The sequence below is a fragment of the Arachis hypogaea genome, chromosome 14 (genome assembly GCF_003086295.3).
Source record: "Arachis hypogaea cultivar Tifrunner chromosome 14, arahy.Tifrunner.gnm2.J5K5, whole genome shotgun sequence".
In the NCBI taxonomy this organism is placed as follows: Eukaryota; Viridiplantae; Streptophyta; class Magnoliopsida; order Fabales; family Fabaceae; genus Arachis; species Arachis hypogaea.
Window position 1 is genome coordinate 116070842 of NC_092049.1, and position 8770 is coordinate 116079611.

The window sequence follows — 8770 nt, forward strand, 5'->3', positions numbered from 1 at the left end:
TAATTTCAGAAACTTCTCTATTAAAGAAAATTAAAGCAAGTTTTGATTTATTGAATTTGAAATAAATTGAGATTATTATCCAATTTTACAATTATTGAATTATTTTCTATAATTATATTATAAAGTTGGTAGTTATAAAATAATAAGGATTTTTATATGATTTGGGTTAGATAATTAATATTCTAAATATTAATACTGTTACTTTAGAAAATAAAGGGTTTAATTATATTATTTCTAATTATTTTGATTTGGGCATTTAATGGGAAATAATTTGTAAGATTGATGAGCAAATAATATTTTCTATATGCAATTAGTGTTGGATTTAAATTTGGGTTCAATTACTATATTATCCACAATTTTATTAGAAATTACTAAAATGCCCCTAGCCCTAATTTTCTCAAAAACCCTAACCCATGACCCGGTTTCCTCCTCACCCAACCTAGCAGCAGCAACGCAATTGCTTTTCCCCTTTCCTTAAACCAATACTACCGCAGCAGCAGCTGCAAGATGAAGGAAGGAAGAAACGAATTTGAGGGAGAAGGAAAGGAGTTCCCCGCGTGTGGAGAGAGAGAGAGAGAGAGAGAGAGAGAGAGAGAGAGAGAGAGACGCCGTCATCCCCGTTGCCGGAACCGCGAGGAGCGTCGCCGCCGAGCCCGTCACCGTGTCGTTGTCTTCATCGACGCCAGCTGAAGAGAGATGCGACGGAGAGAGAGAGAGAGAGAGTCCGCGGAGGGAAGCGCCACCGCTCCCTGAGGTTGCACCGTTGTCGCTGTCCTTGGTGACCCACGAGCCGAGAGCGCACGTGCGGGAGGGGAGGACGGCGCTGCTGTCGCCGCTGCTTCCATGTCTTCCAATGGCGCTGCTATCGCCGCCGTGAACCGTGGCTAGAAGAGGGAGCGAGAGATCAGGGGAGAGGTGTGTCGCGCTCTGCTGCAGTTGAGTCGGCCTTGCTGCCTCCGCTGTTGGGGATTGCCTCCGTCACTGTCGCTGGCGAGGAGAGAGCAGTGCGGGAAGAACAGAACGCGAGGGAGAAACCGGTCCGCCATTGAGCCGCCGCGTCAGAAAAGGGGTTCATGCCACCGGAATTCCCCTGCTGCCACCGTTGCCTTTGGAAGCCACTGTTGAGGCCAGGGTGCTATGGTGGTTGCTAACCGAGTCGCCGTTGATGATTGCGTGCGGCTATGCTGATTCTGAGTCGCCGTGTTACTGCCAAAGTAAGGAAACTCACTGGAATAGCATCATCGGAGCTGCTATGTTCAGTGATTTCTGCGAGTTCCGACTTTGCGGTAAGGGTGTTAAATTTGTGGTTTCTGTCATTTTGGGTTTCGAAAAGATTTTGATGCTGTGCAGTTTTTTATAGTTGATCCACCAGAGCTTCTGGCCGCCGCCGGAGCTATTGCCAGGCCTGTTCAAAATCGCAGCTGCTTCGTTTCACTAGTTCAGTAAGTATTTATATTTCGGAAAAGCCTCGCGTTAGTATTCTGTTGTGTTCGGTTAATGAATAAGAGTTTTGATAACGTGGGGTTGAGTCCTGATTATTGTATGTTGCGATTAGTATTGCTATGGTTATTGCGAACGTGACTGGGAGCTGAGGTTTTGGTTGCCGTCAGTTCGGGTTGAGGCGGAAAGGACTCTATGAGACGTTTGGATTATGGAATTTGCGTTTTGAGGTAGGGGCGCTTTCCAAAAACTATATTTTTATATATTGGAATTATTACATATGGATACTGATATGAGAGAATGTGTATTTGGTGATTGTATCGGCCTTATGTATGGCTTGATTTGCCATGGTTGGTTATGATCGTCTGTTGGTTGAATTGTTGTGCGGTTTTGTGAAATGTAATGTTTTGAAGTGATTCTTTAAAGATTTGAAATCTGAGTTTAATCCGTTGAGAATTGATTTGATTTGAGTCAATTATTTGATGATGTGAAAAGTCGAATGCGCTTTTGAATTCAGCCTGGTTTACTTTAATTGACTTGATCTTGGACAAATGATTTGTTACTGAACCATTTCTTTAAAGCTTTGGAAATGAGTAAATCGGTTGATATTGAGTTGATTTTGAAATGGTTTTCTTGAGATATGCCACTGAGGTGACTGTTGGATTTAGCTTGCTTTGAATTGATTTCTGGTTTTGAGCTGTTGAAAAGGAACGAGAAACGGTTTAGTTGGGACCCGAACCGGGTGGCAAAAGTCCAAGTTTTAGGGGAGGTGCTACCGAAATTTCTACAAAATCCTAGTCTTGTTTGAAAAGTTATTTAAAAAGGATTGGATTTGAGAAGCTGTATTATTTGATTCATTAAGAGAATATTTATATTTTCAAGCTTAATTTATTTAGTGAACCTTATGCCTTGAGTTTGACTTATTTAGAAATGAACTATTTTTACCGTTTGAATCACTGAAGGAAAGAATGATGCTCTAATATTGATTTCAATATAAAAAGGAGCTTTTAGTGATTTCAAAGGAATATAGACTTTTGATTGAGTAATTAAGTTTGAGGCATTTTGGAAGAGTTAGAAAAATGGGTTCCAAAAAGAAACCTGAAAGTGGTTTGATTCAAATGAACCGGTTCCTTTTCAAATGAGTTGATTTTTGGACCGGGTTGGAACTTGTGATTTTGTATGGTCGGTTTCATAATAAATTCAGTTTTATTTACTTGAACCGAGAATCCATGATTTTAAGAGTTTCAATGAATTTTAAGGAATTGATATAGGTTGACCTTCCCTAAAGACTTGGGACTTTGCCGAGAAGCTTTTATTATAAAATCCCATTGTTGGATGGGTGGTTTTGAATACTTTGAAATAAATCTTTAACTTGCCATGGTTTCGGAAGTTTTGGAAAGAGAATGCCGAGAATGGCTTTTGTTTTAAACAGGGAACTCACTTTGAGTAAATTTAGCTTATGAGCCTGAGATGATTTGAGAAATGGGATCTTTAAAGCCAAGGCTGAAAAGAGTTGAAATTTGATTTCAAAGTGAAATAGCTTGAGAAAAGTGATTTGTGGCTTAAATGCCGATTTTATGAATTTGATGATGTTGAATGGTGGAAGTGCTGTTTTGTTATGGGCCAGAATGGCTGTGTATGATTATGAATATTGGCTGGTTCTGGATTGAACTGTGAGCCGGAATGGCTGTGTATGATATTGATTTATGGCTGATTGCCGGATGAGTTATGGGCCATATGGCTGACTATGAATTATGAATTTAAGCCGGATGGCTGAGATGGATGTTGATCCATGGCTGGGACTGAATGAATATATGCTTGAGATACCTGGGTAGTAGCAAGGGTTGTGGTTCGTCCCACTTGCTCCAGGTCAGAGACTGTGACGCCTGGGTAGTAGCGGTAGTAGTGGTGATTCCACTTGCTCCAGGTTAAGCTTTTAAACACCCGCCGTGGTAGTAGCCGCAGTAGTGGTTATTCCACTGGCTTTGGGTTGAGCGGGTAGTAGCAATGGGGTTGTAGCTCAAACCTACTTGCTCCGCGATGGGTGTTTCTGTCCATGGTTAGCTATCAGGACGTGTCGGGTTGGCTATATAACCGACAAATGATATCATCAGTCACTAGGGACATGCATATTGTACTTGGTTTGCCTTTGTGACTACTTGTGATTAACTGCTATTTGTTCTACTTGCTGTAACTGTTTGTTTGTGCTTGAACTTCCTATCTGTGTTTGCAACTGGGACTCTGTTGGATTGTGGTGATTGGTTGATGGTTGGATTGTTTGGGCCTAGGACCGTGGTTGAAATGAGATGAGCCGATGGTTGATTTCGGCTTTGTGTTTCTGGTTTGAAAAAATATGAAAGGCTATTTTGGTTTAGCATAGATAAACATTTTTTTGAAAGGCTTTTGAGTTTTTGAGAATTGAACAGTTCTTCTTTCAGAAAGGATTTTTAGACTTTACTTTTATTGTAAACCGTTGTTTTTGAAAAGGAGGCATAAGACGGTTATTAATCACTGGTACGGTTTATCTTCACGTATCCTATTACAGTAATTCCCAAAAACCCTCTACTGAGAACCCTTTCGAGGATGATGTTCTCACCCCCCTACATTTTTCCCCTTTCAAGATATGGGCGCAGAAGTCACGAAGAGTTTATTTAATTGTTGTTGAAATGCTCTGTGTTGCTTTAGATTATTTATTGTACCATCGCCTTTATCTTGATATATTCTGTAAGAGGGATAGGAATTGTATTGGTTAATGCTTGTAATGTTATTTATATATATTTATGCATATATATGGATGTACTCTTTATGAGTTTCTGTAAGTTGTATGGTATGTATGGATGTACGTTGTATAGCGAAAGTATTTTTTGGGAGCGATATTACGGTTTAAAGTTTTAAACAGGCTCATATTTTAGTATTAAATAGTATAAGTGTCGTCATAATGTCCGAGCTATCAGAGTCGCGCAGCTGAAAGCGGGAGCTTTGGTAGTTAGGGTATTACATTATGGTATCAGAGCGGTCTTTCCTGTAGAGACTGAGGAATGGACCGACTATGCTTCGATTGCATACTCTGAGTAATTGTCATGTAATAGGTCTTGTCGAATGACGAGAATTAGAGCTTTATGCACATGACGATCTATTGATTAACGCCGTTAGTTTCGAGTTGCATGATTCCTGATATTAAGTTTGGCCGGCTTAATACTAGTGAATCATGTATATGAAAGTACTGATGGGTTATCATAGATGATATGCGAGTTTTGAGTAAAGCGAATCACGAGTTTTGGGAACGTTGGAAACTATTTCTCGAGGCTATTCAGTTGTGTGTCTTGAATTCTGTTTGAGTCAACCTGTTCTTTCATGTCCTAATTTGAAGTTCTTGTTTGCTAATCCTTTTGAAAAGTAGTTTGATTTTTCAAATCTATTCCTCTATTCATATGCATTCTTGTTTGATCTTAATTGCATATGCTTGTTTGGAATCCTTGTTGCGTCTATCTTCCTCTGTTTGAGTTCTTCTTGATTTAGGTATTCTTCAATATAGCTTTGAACTTGTCTTAATGCACTGTGCCTTTTAACTCCGGGTTCTGAGTCCATTCTTTGAGAAATTGTTGATTCAGTTTTTCTCTTACTTGACAGTGATTACAACCAATTTTGAGATTTTTATAAAAGTTGCTGTTGACTAGATATATAGTTATCTATATGTGGAACTTTGAAGATTTCTTATACAGTTTAACAATTTATCTTTAATACCTCGCCTGTACTTTTACTGGTTTACGGAACTGCACTTACTTTAAAAGTAAATTGACTTTCTAGTAATTCTACTATAGCTCCAGTGCACATCTTCATTTGATTATGTATTTGGGTATTTTTCAAAATTCTGGAAAGAAAGGATTTTTCGCTTTTATCCCGGCTGAGTTCGTTTGATAAACTTTACCTAATTTATTTTTGACTGGAATTTGGTTTAGCATACTACATGGTTTATGCCATTATTGTTCTTTTGAAAATGTTGGACTCATGGCTTTCTTATGAGCGAACTCATTCCTTCATAAGCTTTTCACCTCTATGAATGTCATACGTGATTCTGTTTTTAATTATACATCTACCTTTTGGGAATACTACAATCAATCTCAACTTTCCTTTCTCTGGTGAATCTCATTCTTATGAGTTAGTTTGATTCGTTTCAAAAATAGTGCATCATTTATCCTCTCATTGTCTTTACAAGAGTTTTTAGTCAAAGATTTATCCTTGGGAAAATTACTAATGATTGAGTTGTATTTTCCTATGACTTTTGTACTCTTTTGAATCAATTGAAAGCTTGTTTGATGTTTCATGCCTAGTGGATCTTGTTTGAACTATCTTGGTTTAAGATTCTTTCTTGCATGGCTTGACTCCTTTTTAGTACATCTTAAACTTCTTGAATGTTCTTCTGAGATGGTGATTTCAAGAACACTTTTGGAGTCTTGTTTTGAACTTTTAAAGAAGTTTTGAATTCTCTTTGAAGAAATACGAAACGGAAATTATTTTCTGTTGCTTGATTGAGATTGAAACCATTGTTCAATTTTGACGAAGTTAATTTAAAGTTGGCATGCGCTATTTTAAATGAGGTTTTGGAAAGCTTCCTTGTTTAGTGGAAACTGGTTCGTTTGTAACGCACCACTTATTTTCTTTACCAAGTTGTAAGAAAATTTTTACCTCGGAGTTTCTTTTCTAAAAAGAGTTTAACTTCCTCTTTCGTCCTTGCTATAAATGTTATACACGCTTGTTTGAATATGAACTTTGAGGATTTTTGAACAAGCATTTGATTACTTCTGAGTTTTTATGAACTTCTTTTGGTTAGGCTGTACACCTAATTATCTTTCTAAAATATTTGAGAAAATATTTTAACTCTTAGCCAAACTTGTGTGCATTTTATTTTTAAAACTCTACATAATCTATTTCAACATGAAATGGTATTAAAGTAAAACCACGCTTATGCTTTTATCTCTCTTGAAGAAGGCTTGTTGTTCAACTTCTCTTTCAGACTGCAAAGTGATTTTTGCAAGCTTTCGACTCTTTCATGAACAGTGTATTCAGAAGTATTTTTAATCATGCTCTTGAGATCTGTGAGCTTTGTCTTGGGTTTGAAATATTCTCTTCTGTAAACCTCATGCTTCCTCGACTCAGCTTGAGTTTGTTTCAAAATAATGCGCTGAATTTTCTTCTTATTGGTCCTGTTGGATTTCTTTGATACAAGGGTTATCTTTGAAGTTGTCAATCAATTTATTTCTAGCAAATTTCATTGGTTGAGTGTCTTTGTTTACCTGGATTGGATACATTCTCCCAAATCTATGAGTATTATTCTTGACATATGTCTTTCCTTTCTGAATCTGGTATCCATCTGAGTAGACTCGAGAATTGTTTTGATATCACATGCGACTTGTAGACATAGTAACGCGATGCATTAGTTCTTTAAGATGTGATATGGGTATACGGAAGTTGAAGCGGTAGGTGTGCAACGTTATGAGTTGTGGGTGTTTTGTTCCTTGCGAACGGGTTTGCGGTTGTCAGGCTTATGATCGAATATGGGAATTGTAAAGTGCTTGATGGAGTTGGAAAGTTGAAGCTTTGAGGTTGATATGAGATCAGCGTGCGAATGTTGAGCACATCGTTTTAACCCCATGTTATTTTATAGCCTTTGATGCCTTATTCTTCTACATGTTGAACCATGTCACTTTTTTGCATTGAGCCTGTCTTGTAATGTTCGCTTTGCAACCATACTCTACCTTTGTATCCTTATGCATACGACCATCCAAGTATTTGGAAACTGGATATATGTTTATATTTTGAGATATTTTTGCTTATTCCTTAAATGTGTTCAAGGGTGAACTATTATGAAATTTCTTTCATTTTATATCAATTTTCGAGGGCGAAAATTATTATAAGGTGGGTAGAATGTAAGACCCAAAACCTTTGAAAGAGGGCTATCATTAGCTAATTTCAAATTCAGTGTTTCTGTAGCTTTAATTTCAGAAACTTCTCTATTAAAGAAAATTAAAGCAAGTTTTGATTTATTGAATTTGAAATAAATTGAGATTATTATCCAATTTTACAATTATTGGATTATTTTCTATAATTATATTATAAAGTTGGTAGTTATGAAATAATAAGGATTTTTATATGATTTGGGTTAGATAATTAATATTCTAAATATTAATATTGTTACTTTGGAAAATAAAGGGTTTAATTATATTATTTCTAATTATTTTGATTTGGGCATTTTATGGGAAATAATTTGTAAGATTGATGAGCAAATAATATTTTCTATATGCAATTAGTGTTGGATTTAAATTGGGGTTCAATTACTATATTATCCAATATTATATTAGAAATTACTAAAATGTCCTTAGCCCTAATTTTCTCAAAAACCCTAACCCATGACCCGGTTTCCTCCTCACCCAACCTAGCAGCAGCAACGCAATTGCTTTCCCCCTTTCCTCAAACCAATACTACCGCAGCAGCAGCTGCAAGATGAAGGAAGGAAGAAACGAAGTTGAGGGAGAAGGAAAGGAGTTCCCCGCGTGTGGAGAGAGAGAGAGAGAGACGCCGTCATCCCCATCGCCGGAACCGCGAGGAACGTCGCCGCCGAGCCCGTCACCGTGTCGTTGTCTTCATCGACGCCAGCTGAAGAGAGATGCGACGGAGAGAGAGAGAGGGTCCGCAGAGGGAAGCGCCGCCGCTCCCTGAGGTTGCACCGTCGTCGCTGTCCTTGGTGACCCACGAGCCGAGAGCGCACGTGCGGGAGTGGAGGACGGCGCTGCTGTCGCCGCTGCTTCCATGTCTTCCAACGGTGCTGCTATCGCCGCCGTGAACCGTGGCTAGAAGAGGGAGCGAGAGATCAGGGGAGAGGTGTGTCGCGCTCTGCTGCAGTTGAGTCGGCCTTGCTGCCTCCGCTGTTGGGGATTGCCTCTGTCACTGTCGCCGGCGAGGAGAGAGCAGTGCGAAAAGAACAGAATGCGAGGGAGAAACCGGTCCGCCATTGAGCCGCCGCGTCAGAAAAGGGGTTCATGCCACCGAAATTTCCCTGCCGCCACCGTTGCCTTTGGAAGCCGCTGCTGAGGCCAGGGTGCTATGGTGGTTGCTAACCGAGTCGCCGTTGATGATTGCGTGCGGCTATGCTGATTCTGAGTCGCCGTGTTACTGCCAAAGTAAGAAAACTCACTGGAATAGCATCATCGGAGCTGCTGTTTAGCTGATGCCGCTGCCTGGGTCGCTGCGGTACGACCTGCCGTTGATGGAGCTGCTATGTTCAGTGATTTCTGCGAGTTCTGACTTTGCGGTAAGGGTGTTAAATTTGTGG